The sequence below is a fragment of the Eschrichtius robustus genome, chromosome 1 (assembly GCF_028021215.1).
Source record: "Eschrichtius robustus isolate mEscRob2 chromosome 1, mEscRob2.pri, whole genome shotgun sequence".
NCBI lineage: Eukaryota > Metazoa > Chordata > Mammalia > Artiodactyla > Eschrichtiidae > Eschrichtius > Eschrichtius robustus.
The window spans coordinates 14,286,455-14,307,559 of NC_090824.1; the positions used below are offsets into that span (position 1 = coordinate 14,286,455).

The 21,105-nt window shown below is 40.4% G+C and overlaps 1 protein-coding gene across 1 annotated transcript in view; it reads left to right on the forward strand.

The window, feature by feature from the left end:
• Window positions 1-21,105, forward strand: part of EFCAB11 (EF-hand calcium binding domain 11) — a 177,726-nt gene that overhangs the window by 118,889 nt on the left and 37,732 nt on the right. The gene's annotated exons all lie outside the window — the stretch shown is intronic.

Genomic DNA, 21,105 nt, shown 5'->3' on the forward strand with positions numbered 1-21,105 from the left:
TTGTTACCATTAAAAAGGAATGCTATTGTTATTGGCATATGTTTTATGTGGCAAATTATTTTATTTGAATTATTTTATTTCTAAAATTCTTAGTAGATTCCTTTGAGTTTGCTGGGTTATATAATCATGACTTCAGCAATTAGTGATGTTCCTTTCCTATTAATTTTTCTTACTTGTTTTTCCTGCCTTATCACCATGGCAAGACCTTCTAATAATTTATTAAATAACATGTACAATGAAGAGTACCTTTGTTTTGACTTTGCTTTTAGGAAACATGCCACTAATATCTGTATATCCACTAAGAACAATATCATTAAGGCTTTTGTTTAGTTTTCACAAATTCAAAATCAAGCGTGTATGTTATATTTTACAGAATTCCCCTTGAAGCCTTCTAATATACAACTAATTATGCGTGCCAGCAAAGTATGTGAAGGGTAAATTAACTATATTATAAAAAGAATGTATTTCTTTTTGGTTACTTTCCATTTTGCTTCACAAATTTTTCATCTTTTACTCTGAATTTTGAGAGGCTTTAGCATTCATTCATCTTGTTGCTCAGGCTCCTGTAGACTTCACGTTCTCTCTGGTCTCAGCTCTGTCTCTAACCTGTTCCTTCAACTTTCCCCTTGATTTTAATTTTTCCAGTTAGACGCTCTATCAAATCAGTCAAAATTCTAATCTTCACGATGCTCCAGGAGCACTCACTGTCCTCTAATAGTTTATCTCCTCACCATTGCTCAAAACTCAAGTTTACAGCTATCTATGTAGCATTAATTAAAAAGTATTTTATAATGAAATTCCTCTAATTTTGATGCCAGTGCTTCTCTTAAACTCAGATTTTGCCAAGGGCTCTTAAGTACAACCCAGCATCTGTGGGAGAAAAACCTAATTAAGAACTTTAATGGAAAATTTTCAAATGTACACTCACTGCAAAATTTTGAAGCACTAACTTTTTGAAATGTTTTTGTGCTTTCTTTTCCCAGCCCTGAATTAGTGGAATGTTCTGTGGCGCTCTGGGGAGGACACTCAATGTGATGTCATGGCCTAGGGCATTCCAGGTCCAGGTCTTATTCAGCCCGTAATTCTGCACGGCTGTGAAAAGCTTGGCTGATTGTACAACAAAGTCATCCTAATCCCAGAGTTTATCCCATATTCCCACATACAGTGAGAACAGTCTAGGAGTTGGAAATGAGTCCCGGAGTCTTGCTTCTAGTACTACATGCAGTGTGTATGTAGCTTTGAGCTGTTTGTATTCTACAACTTGGCTTTTCTTTCTATGTAAAATAGGATCCACGTGGATTTCTGACAAAGGTCTTCATGATCTCAGAAAGCACAGAATTATTATTAGCTGGGCATGGGACTGTGCTATGAATCAAGAGACCTGGTTTTCTGGCCTAATTTTGCTAGCTGGATAGGTAACTTTAGGAAAGTTGCTTTATGCTTCTGAGCCTCAATTTCCTCATCCATAAAATGGCAAGAGTGGTTTGGAAAAAAAAAAAAAGAGTGGGTTGGGTGATTTCGAAAGTCTCTAAAAAGAAAAAATGCCTACATGCCCTTATTCTGGGGAGAGGGTGGGAATTTGGAAGCATGATGGGCAGGTTAGACCCCGCCTCCATCCCAGGGTCCCAGAGCCCGTGGGGCTGACAGGCGGCAGATCTGAAGTCCTCATCGCAGCAGCCCACTTCACTGGGCCGGGCGGGGGGCAGGGGTAGGGGTGCAGAGAAGCGACAGGGAAGAAAAGAAGACATGAAACGTTCCCACCTCAGGGTGTTTGTTCTGTACGGTCCTCCAGAGATGAGAACACCAAGCGCCAAGTTCAGACTCGTTTTATCCCTGCGGTTTGATTCAAACTAAGAAAAGGGTTCTGTTTGTTTTCCCTCCCCGCTGGGAGCTGTTTTCAGTAAAACTTCCATACGCGGGATATATTTATTGCTAAAGAGTGTCAAGTGTGCCGAATAGTCAGACCATGCAGTCACAGAAAGAAAACTGCAGCGGAGGAATGTGCACCCAGACGGCGGCACCCGGGACCCTCCTTCGAACACACTTGTTTCTTGAACAGTTTTGTCCATAACATCTTTCCTTTCATTCCTTTCTTATAAACTCAAATAAGCCCTCGAAGTGCTAAATGTTTTTCCTTTGTTGGCCATCACTCGCAGCATGATTTTATCAAACATGAATTTTCCCTTAGTTCGCAGTTGCATGCAGGGGGAAGCTGGCAAAATAGAGAAGAGGTGGTTGTGTGTGTGTGTGGGGGGGGTGCGCTTGTGCGTGTGTATGGCGGGGAAGAGATCTGGTTACAAAAGTAACAAATGCTCCTTGTGCAATATTTTGGAAATAGAGAAAGGTAAGAAAAAGAGAATAAAAACCAACCACATTCCTAGCAAATCAAAGATAACTGTTGTTAATATTTCGGTATTTAGTCTTTCTTGTTCCTCTCCGTGTTTTTGTTAAATGAGTTTTAGATCCCATGCTTTTCAATCATTTTGCCGTTTTCACTTTATAAATAACCCTACAGTCAACATATTTGTCCACACTTTTAAGTTATTTCCTTAGGAGAGGTTCCTAGATGTGGGAAGACCATACTGGGTAGTATGAACTTATTTTTTCATTTTTAGGACTCCTGATTCTTCTTACCAAATTGCCTAATTAACAAATGTGACTGCCTCTTGCAGCACCCGCCCCTCTGTGCTCTCACTGATGATTGAATGTTATTTATTTTTCAAATCTTTGATAATCTAATAGGTGGAAAACAGTATCTCATTTTTGGTTCTGTTTCCCTGATTGCTAGTAATATTGAACATTTTCACATGTTAATTAGCTCTTTCTATTCCCTCTTCTGTGAATTATCTATCCGTGTCATTTACCTCTTTTCAATGATGAGCATATTTACCTGTTTCTATTTTTATCACAACTATTATTCCCAGTGTGCTGTTCTCCTTTTATTTTATGATGATTTTTTGATCTGCAAAGCTTTAAGTTTTCATATATTCAAACCTGTGATCTTTTCCTTTGCAATTTTTTCCAACTGCTTTTATACTGAGAAAGTTTTCCTCATCTAGAGGCCAGGTTAATATCCACTTCCATTCTCTTGGTTGCTTTGAATTTTAAGATTGTTTAGTGCTTTGGAATTTAGTTGGGTACTTAGCATGGGGTGATGATCTAAACATTTTTGTTTCCAAATTGCAAGCCGGTTTTCCCCTTATCATCTGCTAGATAACCCCTATTTATATATAATGTCTTGATTATCATATTCTATATTAAGTTCTTTTACATCCTAGGGGAACTTTCCAGGTTGTGATCTACTCTCTTCCCGTATTCTTACACCAAGGACACACTTTTCCCCCCCCCGCCAGTTCTTATAATATGTTCTAAAATCTGGTATTTCTTGTTTTCAAATTGTTCTCAGCTCTTCCTGCCTGTTTATTTTCCAGATGAATGGTAGAGTCATTTTTGCGGAGTTCGAAAAACCTCCCTGTGGGGTTCCGATGAAAACTGTGTTCAACTTATAAATTAATTGGGAAGAATTTGGCATCTTTACAATGTTCAGTCTTCCCATCCAGGAACACACATATGGACATTTTTAAATATCCTTTTGTATGTCTCCATGGAATTTTGTAGTTTTCTTTATATAAATTCAACACATTTCTTATTAAGGTATTTAAAGATAATTTTATATATGGAGTACGTTTTTTAATGGAATCTTTTCCCCCTTTAGTTTAGATCCACTATTTTTAATATCACTTTTTCCCGAGTGACTGCCAAGTACTGACAGGAATCTAAGGGAAAAGCATATTTGTTTCTTTTCAAGCTTATAAACTCAGATTTAGAAGTAGAACCGACCTTAAATAAAACTTGTTTTTATATATGATAAAACTGGGGTCGTGAAAAGTCAAATTTCTTTACAGATCATGTAACTTATTAGAAAAGTAGCTAAATAGCTGAATACTTCCAAATGTCCATATTCTTTGTGTTGAGGACATATGAAACTTAACTATCCAGAACAGAACTCAAGACCTCCCCCCTTGTATTAATTTCCTATGGCTGCTGTAACGAATTACCCCAGACTTAGTGACTTAACACACATTTGTGAGCTTTCCATACTAGAGGTTAGAAATCCAAAATGGGCCTCCCTGGGCCAAAATCAAGATGTCAGCTGGGCTGCATTACATCTAGAGGCTCTAGGGGAAAATCCATTTCCTCTCCTTTTCCAGCTTCTGGAGGCCACCTGCATCCCTTGGCTCATGGCACCTTCCTCCGTTTTCAAAGCCAGCAGCTTAGCACCTTCCAGTCTCTCTCTGACTCATTACTGAGTCTTCTACTTACTTCCCTCTTCCACCTTTAAAGATCCTTGAGATTACATTGGGCCCACCTGGATAATCTAGGATAATCTCCCATTTTAAGGTCAGTGGCCTTAATTCCATCTACAACCCTGTCCCCCTTTTCCCATGGAACACAACCATACGTTCCAGGGATTAGGACATGGACATCTTTGGAGGGCTGTTATTCTGCCTACCTCAGCAAGGATGAACTTTCAAAATGTATATTTAAGCACATTAGCCCTCTCCTTGAAGCACTTTGGCAGCTTCCCATAGCTCTTTGGATTATAACCAGAATCCTTAAGTGGCCCACCAGGTCCTGAGCAGTTTCATTCCATTCATCCTCAGCCTCATTGGGCTCCGTGCTCATCCCCACTCTGTACTCTGGCCACATTGCTTCTCCCAGTTCCTTGAATGTACTTGCTATCTCTTGCCATGAGGCCCTTGTGCATGCCGTCCCCTCTGCTGGGCAATTCGTCCCTGCCCTGTACTTCACCGCCTTCTGTCTCTCCTCCAGGGCACTTAGTACACTGGTGCTTCTACTTTCTTGTAGAATTATTTAATTCTCTCCCTGGCTGAACTAAAAGCTGCAAGGGACTCTATTTCTTTTCTGCTCACCCCTACATCTTCAGAACCTAATGCACCTGGTCCATAGTGGCTCTTAGTGTGTGTCTGATGAATAAGTAAATGAACTCAAGAATCTATTTCTCAGAAAAAGCATTTTTAGTGAATGTGTTCATTGACACAGCTATAAAAGCAAAAAGACTGGGGCATTCAAAAGTCCAGCAAATAAGTAAATTATTATAATTCCCTTTGATAAAATCATATACAGCCATTAAAAATGGAAATAATAAAGACTGTAACAATGGGGGAAATGTTTATAGCACATTTAAAAGAGAAGAATACAGAATTTCTTACCCTAATCAGAAAGAAAAGTGCCACAATGATCATAGAAACCGGTTTAAGATCATGGGATGGTAAGTGATATTTCTTTTCTCCCATTTCCAAACTCTCCTATTCACATGTTCATATATGCAGCACATGTTTCTTGAATGCCAGTGTGGGTGTCAGGCACTGCGTCAAGTCTCAGAAAAGCACAGTGAACAACATGTATGTGGTCTCTGCCTACTGCAAGTTTACAGTCAAGTGAGAAGGAAAACTAGTAATAATATAACACAGGTGGTCCAGTATTCACAGACTATCACTGTATTTGAGAAAACATGGACTCCTTTACCACATGTGCACCATAGGCTACAGAAAGTATTTGTAGTTTGGGTTCATCATCATCATGGCACTAAAAATTTTAATTGAGGGGGAAAATTGTAGGAATAGACCCATTTCGTTTAGTCTTTAGGCTTTGAAGGAGATTTCCTAAATTGTCTTTCCAGCCCTTAATCACCACTTTCCAAGACGTAGACTGTACACCCTACAAGGAAAACACCTGGGGAGGTGATGAACTTTTCCTGGTTACCTTAGTTCAACCACAGCAAAAAGATGTGTGCAGGTGGCCACGAGGTCACCACTGATGCCTGCTCAACGCAAACTCGTTCCCAGTCGGTGTGTCCTCTGCACCCAATTCGAGGAAACTGGAAAAACAGTTTTCCCAACATAAATTTTCTTGTTTTCATCTTCTCATATTTATGTACTCTATGACTGTGCCTCTGTGCTTGAGCATACTGTAAATACTTAATTGGTTTAATAAATATCCTGAAATAGCCTCGTTGAGTTGTTACTAGAAGGGCACAAACATTTTACCTCACTTAGCCGGCACAGATCAACACTTAGTATCTTTAATGATGATCGGGATCTTTTTTAGTGGCTGAAATACTCCGTAATCAGTGATGTGGCCCTGCCTGTGGGCAGGAGAGACTAGGTAATGGGTAGAAGACGTCATGCTGGTTGGGACCAGTAATTTGAACCCCTGAAATCAGTACTGCTGTGGCCGTTTATGGGAGAGTCCAGTTTCTTCCCAAGGCTAAGAAAGGCCCCGCCCCTAACCCCCAACACACTCCTAATGTTCCTTGGTGATTTACGCATTACTGAAACCCTCCTTGAGCCAGCTTCTGTTCTCAGCCTGAGACCTCCGAAGACTCTCACCAACCCTCCCACCCACTCAGAAGGCAAATGTCATGCCAGCTTCCGGCACTGTGGTCACCCCGCTGGAGAGTGATTCTCAGTGCTGAGCGGGAGGGGAGAGGCCCGTCAGGATTGGGACAGGGGGATGTCGTGTATTTTGTGAGACCTCATTAAGCGGGGTGCATCCCCTCTTCTTCCCCCATCCCCATACCAACCTTGGGAATTATTAGTTCAGGGATAGAAAAGGAGTCCTGTTTTCTAGCTGTTGTGTGAAGAAGCCCTTCCAGGTTTGAGTCCTAAAATATCCCCTCTGCAGTTGCACTTGGAGCCCCTTGGTCTTAGCCTAGGATTTGATTAATTTGGCCATGTTCATTCTCTTTGCATTTCATAATTTTCTAAACACTTGCCATATGCCCTCTGAACTTTCATCTCTTTCCACTGAAATTCTATTTCGACTGAAATTCTAAAAAAGCTCTCGTGGTTATTCCATTTGCTGTGACTTTGTGATTATAGGTGGGCTTTATTAATAGTCTACTTCTGATAATCTGAGGGAATTGTTTAATTATGAAGTGTTATTCATTTTTTATGTTGCTTATTATTGTCCACAGACCCAGAGGTTTTAAGTGCTGAGAGTATGCTGTAAACAAAAACATAAATAATTTATTGTAATTATGAAGTAAGGCCAGATTTTCTATTGGCTCAGTGATGCATATCATTGAGAACTGGCCTGAGATGTAAAATCTTATTTTCCCAAGTGGATTATTTAAAACTACAGTGTAAGCAGTTAAAAATCTTAATTTTTATAAATTCTTGTACTCTCATTTAATGAAAAAAAAAAACAAAACACCCTGACTTGATAGGATTTTAAAATATTGTTCCTCTACCAAGCTATATAGAGTTAATCCCTTGGATTACTGTGAGTCTCTGCTAACACAGTATGAGAATATCTTTCAGGATCTGGCTGTGCCACAGTCCCTGGGGTGACTGTCAGGTCCTGTACACTCCTTTGAAATGTGAGTGCTTTTAATTAGATGGAGCAATGGATATTCTTTGTTTCTATATTATTATATTATTATCCTTCTGTTGCCAGAACTCCCAGTCACGTCTAATTGCAAGGGAGGCTGGAAAATGTGGTTTAGCTACGTTCTCAGGAAGAGAAGGAAATAAGTTTTGTTGAACACATAGCAGGCTCTGCCATGGAAACAGACCCCAGCCATTCCCAAATGGATAAATGGATAGTCAGTGATCCCAGCTCCTTTTCCTACCAACCTGTTTATCCCCACCAATTTGAAATGCTTCTTTTGACCTTTGCTGAATTCCTCTGTGTGTGTGTGTGTGTGTGTGTGTGTGTGTGTTTATGTGGATGCTGTTCTCATTCATTAATTCCTGGGCCATAATCACACTGAGGCTTTATATTTTGTTTTTATATCATTATTATTTTTTTGAAAAAGATATTCTTCTGGCACATTTATCCAGATAAACTTTAGATTCAATTTATCTAGTTTTCTAAAAAAGGAAAGCACAAATAAGCAAACAAAAAATTCCACAGTCCCCCTATCATATATTATTAAAAATATATTCTACTCGAAAACATTATACTACTAGGGAAAATAAGCATTATCTGACAATTGGTGTTTTCTGACTCCGAGGAAGTATGCTTTTTAAAAAAGCAAGCTTCCTATCTGACAGTGGCTAACAGCATTATTAACAGGGCATTTATAAATGGCTCGATGTTTATAGTTCATATTTCAACTTCAACTCTATTTGTTGCATTAGCAAAATGAAGCTTATTAAGCTTAATTCTTTTAGTCCGTCTCTCCAAGCATCTGAACCCCCTAATACTCAGCTTTCTTGTCTGGAAGTATGTAATCTTTCCTACATTACACTTGAAAGTTCAGCTCATTCCTAAACCTCCAATCAAGGATATGAACTTGTTGCTTTCAGAGAGGCCACATCTGTTCATGGAGCCATTACGCCATCAGTTAAAGTGGTCAGAGTTCATTTTATTGCCTCCTTTGTGGAAGAACTTGTAGTGTAAAAGCATGTGTTATTGAAAACATAATTTTCCTCATCATTATGCTTTCTTTCTAGCCAGATCATAACCTGCTAGAAATCTATTGAGCGTAGAGTGAAAAGCTCTTCAAAATAGCTGTTCTTAAGAGATTAAATGATTGCCATCTCTGTCCCATTTCTGTTATCTCATAATCAAGTTCAAGATGATACTAGATATCTCAGCTGAAGTGATTATATATTTGAAATAGAAATGGCTTTATCTCCATTCATATTTCATACTATTGTAGGCAGGATCATTTTTTTTCCCATTTACATTTATATATGTTTATAGTTCCTTACAACTGTCTGTGGGTTAAAGACTCAAACTACTTTTTAAAGGCTAAAAATGGCTAACGGGGGTTGGCTTGCCTTTTTAGACTTTCGGTACAAAGACACTAGTTGTAGATTAAGAGCCAGCATAGATTCATCAAAATGTACAGCTGTATCAAATCTTAGCAACCATAGCCGAGCAGCTTGACCAGTGAGAAGCTTGAGATTCACAGCTGCTGAGACACTTGCCTAGGGTCACCTAGCCTCGCCAAGACGAAAGCTCACTCCTAGGCCTTTTCTGGTGGATCACACTGCCTCCCTGTTGTATTCAGAGTAGGCCTCTTACACAGATATGGCGTAGGGAGAGAACAGAGGACCTAGTGACCCAAAAGTACAGGAACCAGATTTTTTATGATTAGTCCAAAGAGGCTCACTTTTGTTTTTGTTCTTTATCCTTAAAGCTGTCTGATCCATGCTATTTTCTTCCATCACAATTTCTCTTCCAGAGATTCAAACTGAGAAAAAAGATCATGTCACTATTTATTAGCAGTTCTGCTAAAACACTTGATAGAGAAGGAATATGAAACTCTTTGCCAGAAATGAGACTTTGGGCTATATGTTGATTGCATTTATCCACATGCACGCAAGTAGTCAATAATCAGGCATACTGAAAGTACATTCTTTCCTCCTTTTAAAATATCTCTAGCTTTACATAAGACTCCTCATTTTAAAAACCTAGTAAATAGGAAAAAGTGAGTCATTATTTATGGTTAATCACTTTTGCCAGCTGTGACTGCATTTCACATCCATTTTTCTTTTTCTTGGACTGGAGAATCTATCCTGTCACTCTTTAGGGAAAAACCATATCGGTCCCATCAATACCTTCTTTCAGCACATAATCACAGTTAAGCCACTGTAAACAAAGATTTATGTTGGATTACAGCAAGAAAGTAACTTCTTTAGAATGCAGAACTGTGCAGAATAATCCAGAATCTTGAGATAGCACCTAAAGAGAAAAATCTGAGTTATTTTAGGGTTTCTTTCAAAATAGAATAATTATTTCAAAAATATTGAATTTATGAGTGTCTACTCTATGTCTACCAAGTTCCAGATATTATAAGGTTTAGAAAAGATTTCAGATGGGATACCTGGCATGTCAGGATACTTTTATTTGCAAGTACCAGGAAATCCATTTCATACTTCCTTTTACAACCCAGGGAATTTATTGAATCAGGTGACTAAGAGTTTTGAAATTGGGCATGCTTCAGGCCTGGTTGATTAGGCTCCAATTCACTCTAATTTTTCTGATTCTTCCCTTCCCTGTGTATAGCTCCATTTTCAGGCTGATAATTGACAATGAAAAGCAGGTGCAAAAATTTTTGGATCAATGGCTCATAGAACTGTTGTGGACTTTGCACTCTTGTGGTAGGAAAAGGACCACTGTAATATCGTGTCACCTCTGCATCCCAGCTGAAAGAGCTTCTCCTTTCTCAGCTCGCAAACGAAATTCCCAGGCTTCATTATGGTTGACCCAACTCTTTACCTATCAGCAGTGGTCAGGGGAGGAATGCCATGTACTAATTAACCAGCGAATCTTTAAACCAGTCACCACACTAAGGAGAGTGGGATTAAATCGGTTGGCTTAGGCCAGTGGGATCCCGCTTCTGGAGCTTGGGGTGGGGACCCATCCACCCAAATCACACAGCTGCTGAGTAGCACAGGGGATGGGGGCATAGATGCTGGGGAAGTAGCTGACAGCATCCACTGTGTCTTTCATCTCGTAGGCTGAGCCTGATCCTAATGAGGCCGAAGTTTTGCCTGGCTTGTGTCATTCTTTGTTCCTGGCCATCCTTTTATCCTCCACGGTTCATCCTAAATGGCAGTTCCACCACCTGCCCACAGCCAGTCCATAGCGGTACCTCTGCATCCAAGTGGCAGAATAAGTCTCTTGTATTGAGGAATATATTGTCCTCACCTAAAGTCTAATAATACCATTTATTGTTGGCAGGCTAGATAGTATTAAGTAAGACATGCATATGATACGATGAAGAGAATGCTGCTCTCTTTTTCTGGTTGACTTTGGCATTTCAACTGCCTGGAACTTCAAACTTCAGAGCTCTTCTTAAAGGGAATATTTAATTTGCTCTAAAAATCATTTTCCAAATAGAAGAAACTGATCTGTTTCAATAGTGAGTTCCCTTTTACTTGAATGAGAATCTGATGTGACATGCTGTTGATGATGGCAATTTAAATGCCCCGTGAGAACTTCATCTCTCAAAATAAACTTTTCACTGTGTCAGCCTGGGATCTCTCTGAAAGCAGACCTTTGGATGAGGGCTTGCACTGCAGGTTGCTTGTTTGGGGCACAACCTTGGTGTGCAAGAGCGGAACAGGTAATGAAAGCAAAGCGGCGCAAGGACCTCTTACCGCGGTTGTTACTTCTGTGAGCGACTCAGTCCCACCAGAACCTCCCATGAGCCGAGAGAACAACCTCAGAGGGACGGAGGGAAAGTGGTTATCCATTGACGCCTGTCCCCTCATTGGTCAAGGGTCACCTATGGGGCGTTAACTCCTTTTCTCATACTTCCGGGCTGTAAGGGTGAGGCCCCGCCCAGGTGATTCCAGGCAATCCCAGGTGAACAGCGGGAGGTACCTGGGGACGCGAGGCACCCCCAGCAAAGGCTGGAGCAAAAGATGGGTGGCGAGTGTGTGAGGCGGGGCACGAAGGGGGTGCAACACACACTAAAGAGAAGGCATCTGCCAGAGCCATGTAGGAACCTGCAAAGGACCAGAAACCACCTACGTGGCTCTTCTGTCTTTCCTGGGTGTCTGAATGGCTTTTCTTTCTTTCTTTCTTTCTTTTTTTTTTTTAACATCTTTATTGGAGTATAATTTCTTTACAATGGTGTGTTCGTTTCTGCTTTATAACAACACATCTCTAAAAAGGTAAAATTAATAAACACATCACCGACTGAATTGCTGTCGAGCCCTGCAGGACTCTCATCAACAAAGAGGCAAGCACGCCAGTGGGGAGAACCGGCAGGGTCCTCAGAAGAGAAGGCTGCTTGCGGGAGGAACTGTCAGTATCGCACCATCAACTGGCGGGTCCTCTCATGCCCAGCAGGGGCTCCTTGCTTGGAGGGTAATTTTTACTCTCACTGTTCAGTCAGTATGACGGCTTTGTCCCTAATATAATGGTAGTTTTGACTTTCCTTTAAATTATTCCGTAGAGAATCAGAGAGAAAGACGGCCTCTCTCCCTTTTCCCTGCCCCAAAAATTCCACTCAGAAAACTTTTCTCATTTACATCTTTGCCTCCACATTAAATTTCTCATTCATGTTTCAGGTGAATCAAATGTGACGTCAACTTTCAACACCCCGTGTAACTATCACAGTGACTCAAAATAATTGCCGACTGTCAGTGTATGTGCTGCGAACACAGATATGCCCGCCACTGGCGCTGTTATCACCAGAAGAAGGCAGAGCTTGCCTTCTTCTCTGGGCTCCATTCAAAACCTTAGTGTCGGCGAGGCAGAGGGTTGAGGCAATTATCTGCTTAATCCGTCCAAGAAACGTGTGCCTCCTCTGCCCCGAAATCACTTGTTTAGAAAAAAGAAAAAAAGTCTTTAAAGCAATTTTCTAGTAAGTATAGATTTAACTGGAATGTTCCAGAGAATTGCCTCCAACTTTGGCTCCTCTAGCTCAGTGGTTTTCAATCAGGGATGGTTTTGTCCCCCCAGGAGACACTTGGCAATAAGGGGAGACATTTTTGACTGTTATAGCCGGGGAGGGCCGGGGGAGAGTCCTACTGGCATCTAGTGGGTAGAAACCAAGGATGCTGCTAAACATCCTACAGTGTGCAGGACAGCTCCCACAGCAAAGAATGTTCCAGCCCAAAATGTCGACAGCACCGACACTGAGAAATCCTGCTCTAGCTGTTGAGGATTTATACATAAATAAGATAATTTGTTTAGAAAATTCAGACCAAAAAGAAAAAAAATATTCCTTCCTTCAATTGAAAAAGAGATCAATATTAAAGACTATTTTAAGCCAAAATAACCCATAAGACAAGTTTGTGTTTAGCCTATAATCTTCAACTTCTGCCCAAATGAATATAGGTGTTTATAAGATTGCAGTTACATATAGTTTGTATTCTTGTTTCTACTTAAAAATGTCACTTTTATAGTCTTTACATCATTTTTTTTAATCTATATATAGAATTTCATAGTCAGTTGAATCTACTGATGGTTTTTTTTTTTTTTTTTTTTATAGCTACTTTATTTATTTATTTATTTATTTTTGGCTGTGTTGGGTCTTCGGTTCGTGCGAGGGCTTTCTCTAGTTGCGGCAAGCGGGGACCACTCTTCATCGCGGTGCGGGGACCGCTCTTCATCGCGGTGCGCGGGCCTTTCACTATCGCGGCCCCTCCCGTTGCAGGGCACAGGCTCCAGACGCGCAAGCTCAGTAGTTGTGGCTCACGGGCCCAGCTGCTCCGTGGCATGTGGGATCTTCCCAGACCAGGGCTCGAACCCATGTTCCCTGCATTAGCAGGCAGATTCTCAACCACTGCGCCACCAGGGAAGCCCTTTACATCATTTTAATAGAGAATATTCCATTGTTTCAATTCCTCTCTCTTCGTTTCTTTCTTTCTTTCCTTCCTTCCTTCCTTCTTTTTTTTTTTTAAAGTAACTTGAGCAAAAGCACACACTCCAATTTGAAATCTGGCTTTGGAGACCTGGCCATGGGGCACTCTTGAATTATTATTTTATTTTTATTTTTTAAAAATTTATTTTTATTTATTTATTTTTGGCTGCATTGGGTCTTCGTTGCTGCACACGGGCTTTCTCTAGTTGCAGTGAGTGGGGGCTACTCTTTGTTGCGGTGCGCGGGCTACTCCTTGTGGTGGCTTCTCTTGTTGCGGAGCACGGACTCTAGGCACGCAGGCTTCAGTAGTTGTGGCGCACAGGCTTAGTTGCTCTGTGGCATGTGGAATCTTCCCAGACCAGGGCTCGAACCCGTGTCCCCTGCATTGGCAGGAGGATTCTTAACCACTGTGCCACCAGGGAAGCCCATCTTGAATTATTTTACAACAAAAATTATTTTCAAAACATTACAAGAAATTGGTATGATGTAAATTTACTACTTGTGAGAAACATTTGCTAGTTATGTTTTTTTTTTTTTAATTTTATTTATTTATTTATTTATTTTTGGCTGTGTTGGATCTTCGTTTCTGTGCGAGGGCCCTCCCTAGTTGCGGCGAGCGGGGGCCACCCTTCATCGCGGTGCGCAGGCCTCTCACTATCGCGGCCTCTCCCGTTGCGGAGCACAGGCTCCAGACACGCAGGCTCAGTAGCTGTGGCTCACGGGCCCAGCTGCTCCGCGGCATGCGGGATCCTCCCAGACCAGGGCTCAAACCCGCGTCCCCCGCATTGGCAGGCAGACTCTCAACCACTGCGCCACCAGGGAAGCCCTATTTATGTATTTTTAAAATTTAAAAACAACCTATGTTTTTCTTTAGAATGTAATATTAGAGCAGCACTGGTGCTGAGCTTAATAAAAAGATTCACAGTGTGAAACCCTGGCTCCTTCAAGGTGGGGGCCACTTAACCTCTAGGTCACAGGAACATATCTAGTCTGGGCTAAGTCCACACCACATCACAAAAGGAAAGAGTATCTCTGGGCTTTCTATCCTGTTCCATTGATCTATATTTTTGTTTTTGTGCCGGTACCATACTGTCTTGATTACTGTAGCTTTGTAGTATAGTCTGAAGTCAGGAAGCCTGATTCCTCCAGCTCCGTTTTTCTTTCTCAAGATTGCTTTGGCTATTCGGGGTCTTTTGTGTTTCCATACAAATTGTGAAATTTTTTGTTCTGGTACTGTGAAAAATGCCAGTGGTAGTTTGATATGTATTGCATTGAATCTATAGATTGCTTTGGGTAGTATAGTCATTTTCACAATGTTGATTCTCCCAATCCAAGAACATGGTATCTCTCTCCATTTGTTTGTATCATCTTTAATTTCTTTCATCAGTGTCTTATAATTTTCTGCATACAGGTCTTTTGTCTCCTTAGGTTTATTCCTAGATATTTTATTCTTTTTGTTGCAATGGTAAATGGGAGTGTTTTCTTAATTTCACTTTCACATTTTTCATCATTAGTGTATAGGAATGCAAGAGATATCTGTGCATTAATTTTGTATCCTGCTACTTTACCAAATTCGTTGATTAGCTCTAGTAGTTTTCTGGTAGCATCTTTAGGATTCTCTATGTATAGTATCATGTCATCTGCAAACAGTGACAGCTTTACTTCTTCTTTTCCGATTTGGATTCCTTTTATTTCTTTTTCTTCACTGATTGCTGTGGCTAAAACTTCCAAAACAATGTTGAATAATAGTGGTGAGAGTGGGCAACCTTGTCTTGTTCATGATCTTAGTGGAAATGGTTTCAGTTTTTCACCATTGAGGACAATGTTGGCTGTGGGTTTGTCATATATGGCCTTTATGATGTTGAGGAAAGTTCCCTCTATGCCTACTTTCTGGAGGGTTTTTATCAAAAATTGGTGTTGAATTTTGTTGAAAACTTTCTCTGCATCTATTGAGATGATCATATGGTTTTTATCCTTCAATTTGTTAATACGGTGTATCACATTGATTGATTTGTGTATATTGAAGAATCCTTGCATTCCTTGGATAAACCCCACTTGATCATGGTGTATGATCCTTTTAATGTGCTGTTGGATTCTGTTTGCTAGTATTTTGTTGAGGATTTTTGCATCTATGTTCATCAGTGATATTGGCCTGTAGTTTTCTTTCTTTGTGACATCTTTGTCTGGTTTTGGTGTCAGGGTGATGGTGGCCTCGTAGAATGAGTTTGGGAGTGTTCCTCCCTCTGATATATTTTGGGAGAGTTTGAGAAGGATGGGTGTTAGCTCTTCTCTAAATGTTTGATAGAATTCGCCTGTGAGGCCATCTGGTCCTGGGCTTTTGTTTGTTGGAAGATTTTTAATCACAGTTTCAATTTCAGTGCTTGTGATCTTTGATAAGGGAGGCAAGAATATACAGTAGAGAAAAGACAGCCTCTTCAATAAGTGGTGCTGGGAAAACTGGACAGCTACATGTAAAAGAATGAAATTAGAACATTCCCTAACACCATACACAAAAATAAACTCAAAATGGATTGAAGACCTAAATGTAAGGCCAGACACTATCAAACTCTTAGAGGAAAACATAGGCAGAACACTCTATGACATAAATCACAGCAAGATCCTTTTTGACCCACCTCCTAGAGAAATGGAAATAAAAACAAAAATAAACAAATGGGACCTAATGAAACTTAAAAGCTTTTGCACAGCAAAGGAAACCATAAACAAGACGAAAAGACAACTCTCAGAATGGGAGAAAATATTTGCAGATGAAGCAACTGACGAAGGATCAATCTCCAAAATTTACAAGCAGCTCATGCAGCTCAATATCAAAAAAACAAGCAACCCAATCCAAAAATGGGCAGAAGACCTAAATAGGCATTTCTCCAAAGAAGATATACAGATTGCCAACAAACACATGAAAGAATTCTCAACATCGTTAATCATTAGAGAAATGCAAATCAAAACTACAATACGATATCATCTCACACCAGTCAGAATGGCCATCATCAAAAAATCTACAAACAATAAGTGCTGGAGAGGGTGTGGAGAAAAGGGAACCCTCTTGCACTGTTGGTGGGAATGTAAATTGATACAGCCACTATGGAGAACAGTACAGAGGTTCCTTAAAAAACTAAAAATAGAACTACCATACGACCCAGCAATCCCACTACTGGGCATATACCCTGAGAAAACCATAATTCAAAAAGAGTCATGTACCAAAATGTTCATCGCAGCTCTATTTACAGTAGCCAGGACATGGAAGCAACCTAAGTGTCCATCAACAGATGAATGGATAAAGAAGAGATGGCACATGTATACAATGGAATATTACTCAGCCATAAAAAGAAACGAAATTGAGTTATTTGTAGTGAGGTGGATGGACCTAGAGTCTTGTCATACAGAGTGAACTAAGTCAGAAAGAGAAAAACAAATACCGTATGCTAACACATATATATGGAATCTAAAAAGAAAAAAAATGGTCATGAAGAACCTAGGAGCAAGACGGGAATAAAGACACAGACCTACTAGAGAATGGACTTGAGGATATGGGGAGGGGGAAGGGTAAGCTGTGACAAAGTGAGAGAGTGGCATAGACATATATACACTACCAAACGTAAAATAGATAGCTAGTGGGAAGCAGCTGCATAGCACAGGGAGATCAGCTCCGTGCTTTGTGACCACCTAGAGGGGTGGGATAGGGAGGGTAGGAGGGAGGGAGATGCAAGAGGGGAGAGATATGGGAACATATGTATATGTATAACTGATTCGCTTTGTTATAAAGCAGAAGCTAACACACCATTGTAAAGCAATTATACTCCAATAAAGGTGTTTAAAAAAAAAAAAAAAGGAAAGAGCAGAATCTTGCTTAACAAATCAGGATGTAAAGAGACAAATGCTAAAGCTCATGGTGATAAAAGTAATTATAACCACTTATCTGATGAATCAAAAAATGTTTGTATTTTAACAGATATGAAAACTATTGGAATTCAGCTGAATGGCCAGAGTCTAGCCCTGCCTGAAATTCTCAATGTATCCCATTGTCACCCTGGGTCTTCTGCCCTTTGAAGTCCAGATAGTATTGCCTGGAACTCCCATTCCACATCCTGTGGAATTTTAAAGCACTTCCTAGGTTTTTGCAAATTTCTGGAAGACCTGTGGCTCTGAGTTCTCATTTCTCTGAGTTAATTCAGTTGATGGGTCATCTTACCGTACCCCACTTTTCTTGCTCCCTACTGCACCCGCTCAGACAGAACTCATCTCCAGGGCCGAACTCAGCACACACTCCCCAACCACACCATCCCCCCTTAGACTGTGTGCCTGTCAAGCCCTTGGTGAAGATAAAGGAGAGGTTATAACACGCAGCACGAACAACTTCGGAGCACACAGTAAACGTAGCAGTTAATTAAAGGACCTTTGATCACTGGGGCCTTTTTCTTGGGCCAATTCCCATTGTATAGCATCCCAGCCTCCTCCCTACCCCTCAGTAGCCCTTCTCCCTGCATCCTGTCTTACCTTGCTCATCATCTCCTTCCTCCCAGATGGTCCTATATTGTTCATACTGAGTTACACAGAGCAGTTCAGCTCTCTTGAGTCCGTACTCCCCAAATCAATTCCAGCTCTCCCTTTGCATCTCAAAACCAAGCAAACCAAAAAGCCTTTAATTTAACTGGATTTACATGTCTAGAAAGCAGTTATTGTTGTTCATAGCAATTTATTTTCCTCTCATCCATCTGTATAAACTTTGTTCATTCCTTTAAAAAGACAGTTGTGAAATATAAGCCTGTATGTATGTGTGTATATATGCATATATCTATATCTATGTCTATAGCCACATGTCCAGTAAAAGAGCAGTTAGTTAAGTGGCTTCAAGTGCTTGGACTTCAGCTACAGGGCAGGTTAGACGCAGATGTGTCCAGTGCTCTGCCTTGGTTTCCAGTTTCCAGCTCTTTATCTCTAAATTGTTCAGCCTGACACTCAAGGGGTTCCTTCCATCCATTGCTCTACTAAGCAACCTCATCTTTCAGAGTCCATGTCTTACTTGGTCTCTCTGTACCTGGTCTGTATTTACAAAATGTGGTCGGGCATGGAGACCACAACTGACCGTTCCTTATTGGTCCCTGAATGATGGCTCCTAGGTGCTTTCTTCAGTGTGTTTTTATTTCTCTGGCTAGTATTTTAGACTCTATAAAAACCGTGATGATATACTTTCTTTAATCCCCCCCAAACCTCCTGGGAGGCAGTAGATATTCCAAAATGTTGTCCACTGTTTCCCCAGATTCATTTACGCCACAAATTCATTCACTCTGCAAACATTCATTACCTGCTATGGGCTAAGAGGTGGGGACACAGCAGCAAACAAGAGAAAGTTCTTGCCTTCCCAGAGTTTATTTCTAGTTGGAGTGACGGTGGTGGAATATTTCAGTGCTGAATGTATGTTGGTGACACCAAGACAGCACACTCTGGTTTCATAAGGAGAGTATACTCCTTTTAGGGTTAAACACTGTAAACAGAAACAATGAAACGTTTTACCTAGTGACGTTTTCTGCATCTCCTCAGCACACCACTAATTCTACCCACCTGCCACATCTGCTCCTCCATCACATGGTGACTTGAGTGTGGGTGCTGTGAAACCTTCCTTCTTTGAAATAATTCCATCTGCAATGAAAAACAGTATTTTAGCTTTTAAAATTATAGCTCTGAAATGTGAATTTCCTCTTCATTCTCCTTGAGATGACCATATATATATGTGATGATGCAGAAAAGTTGAAGACAGTATTTTACCATGTCTCATTCTAAATATAAACATGATGTTCCTCCATTCATTATAAAATCGCCACTCCAAGCCTTGTGAATAAACTTTTCCATTTTAATACCTCTTGGTTATACTGTGCCCATCTTATGATGGGAAACTTTGGCAAAGGCAGCAAGAAAAATAAGAAGTTAATGGAATTACAATAAAGTTATTTACTGAGAAAATCAGGCAAAAGGATTTCCTTTTCTACAAGCATTCAGCATCTCAATAAGTGAATAAACACACACACACACACATATATATATATCAGAAACAGTTTATTCTAAATATTACTTTTCTAGGTTATCCACTTAACTCACCCTATGAGATTTATAGTTCAATCATACCAGTTCAGAGTGGAAAGAAAAAAGACCATTTATCTAATCCAATTCCTTGAGAAAAAATACATAGGCAATATTAAGAATCTTCAATTATCTAATTTAATAGAAGGGATGATTTATACTCTGTAATCAGTAACATGTGATACTGATTATTTCTAATCCCTTAGAAGAGATCCGACATTCTGCTTTTGGTCCTGTATAGCATGAAATCGTCATGTATATTTTACCAGAAGAAGTAACAAGAATAATGGCCCCTACAGTCTGCAATCATTTTATACTAACATACTGCAACATGGTTTTGCCCTGGGGCAGAGAAGTAGGGATTTTCTCTACTTCAAAAGAATGAAAAATTATTATCACTCTATCCAGTACCATTATAGACTTAAGAGACTTTGGCATGAAATATTCAGAAAGTTTATTTTAGAATTCAATATTTTAAAAGCCTGCTTTAAAACTATTACAGTGATTAGTGGCTCTGTTACTTGGACCAGTCCTTGCTTTAAAAAGCCCTATGTCATGGTTAATACCATTTGCTGTTTCAACAAAATATAATTTGCACCAACCCAGGAGCTCCAAATAAGGCACGTAATGCATTGTTTTAGAGTGCCCCCCAAAGAGGAATTGGGACCACAACTCATCAGTTATCTTTCAAACACACTCTTAAACACTGCTTTCACTGGTAGCAGTTGAATGTATTGCTTATGCCATGATTTTGTCCTTCTGCCATGTGTTATCTTAACCAGGTGGAATGGGTGCCATTTCTCTGCTGCCTGTTCAAGGAGCAATGCCCCTGTCTCAGTGGCTGTAGGGACACACACGGACAACCCAGCTGAGGCCGCCCACACCCTCCGCTGACCAGCCAGAGGCTCACATCTTCACCTCTCTCCGTAGGAGTCAGAAAAGCTTATCAGGTGTTTGTGAGGAATTAACCAAGCTTCCGAGGCCATGAATGAAGCCAGTGAAAACTTCCGGAGCTTGAGTTAGCTGCATGGGAATTGCAACACAACCGCTTCTCTCTGGACCATCCTATTTACATAGGGAGACATGTGGAATAGAGTATAGAGCCCTGGTTTGGGAATTTAACAATCATGATTTGAATTTCAAGTCTGGTTACTTACCAGCAACATGATCCTTCAGAAACCACTGAACCCCTTTAGGCTCAATGTCTGTAAAATGGACCCGTCCTGGCATCTGTGCACAGATTTGATGAGACAGGTGATATAAAGACAGTACGAGGCAGGGTGTCAGTCACTGTTCCCATCATTATTATTTACTCCCAAAATGTTTTTCTTATCTCTTAATTCTTTATTCCACACTTCTGTTGTGTAATGTGTGAAAAGAAAATCAAAATGGAGTTGGTGTTGCTAAGAGAGTTCTCTAAAATGGAGCCAGGAGACCATTAGGGAAGTGTGACTTCTGCACATCAAAATCTTTTGTCCTGATGACGTCATCCAGAACACCTTCCAGAAACGCAAAATATTTACTGGACCCTTACCTTAAAACAACCTGTGATTCCTCAAGGGCAAATCTTTTCTAACTTGAGTCAGAGTCAGTCACAAATTTCACCAGGCAACTTTTAACAACCCCGTGGCTTTTCGTCTCTTCCTGAGAACACT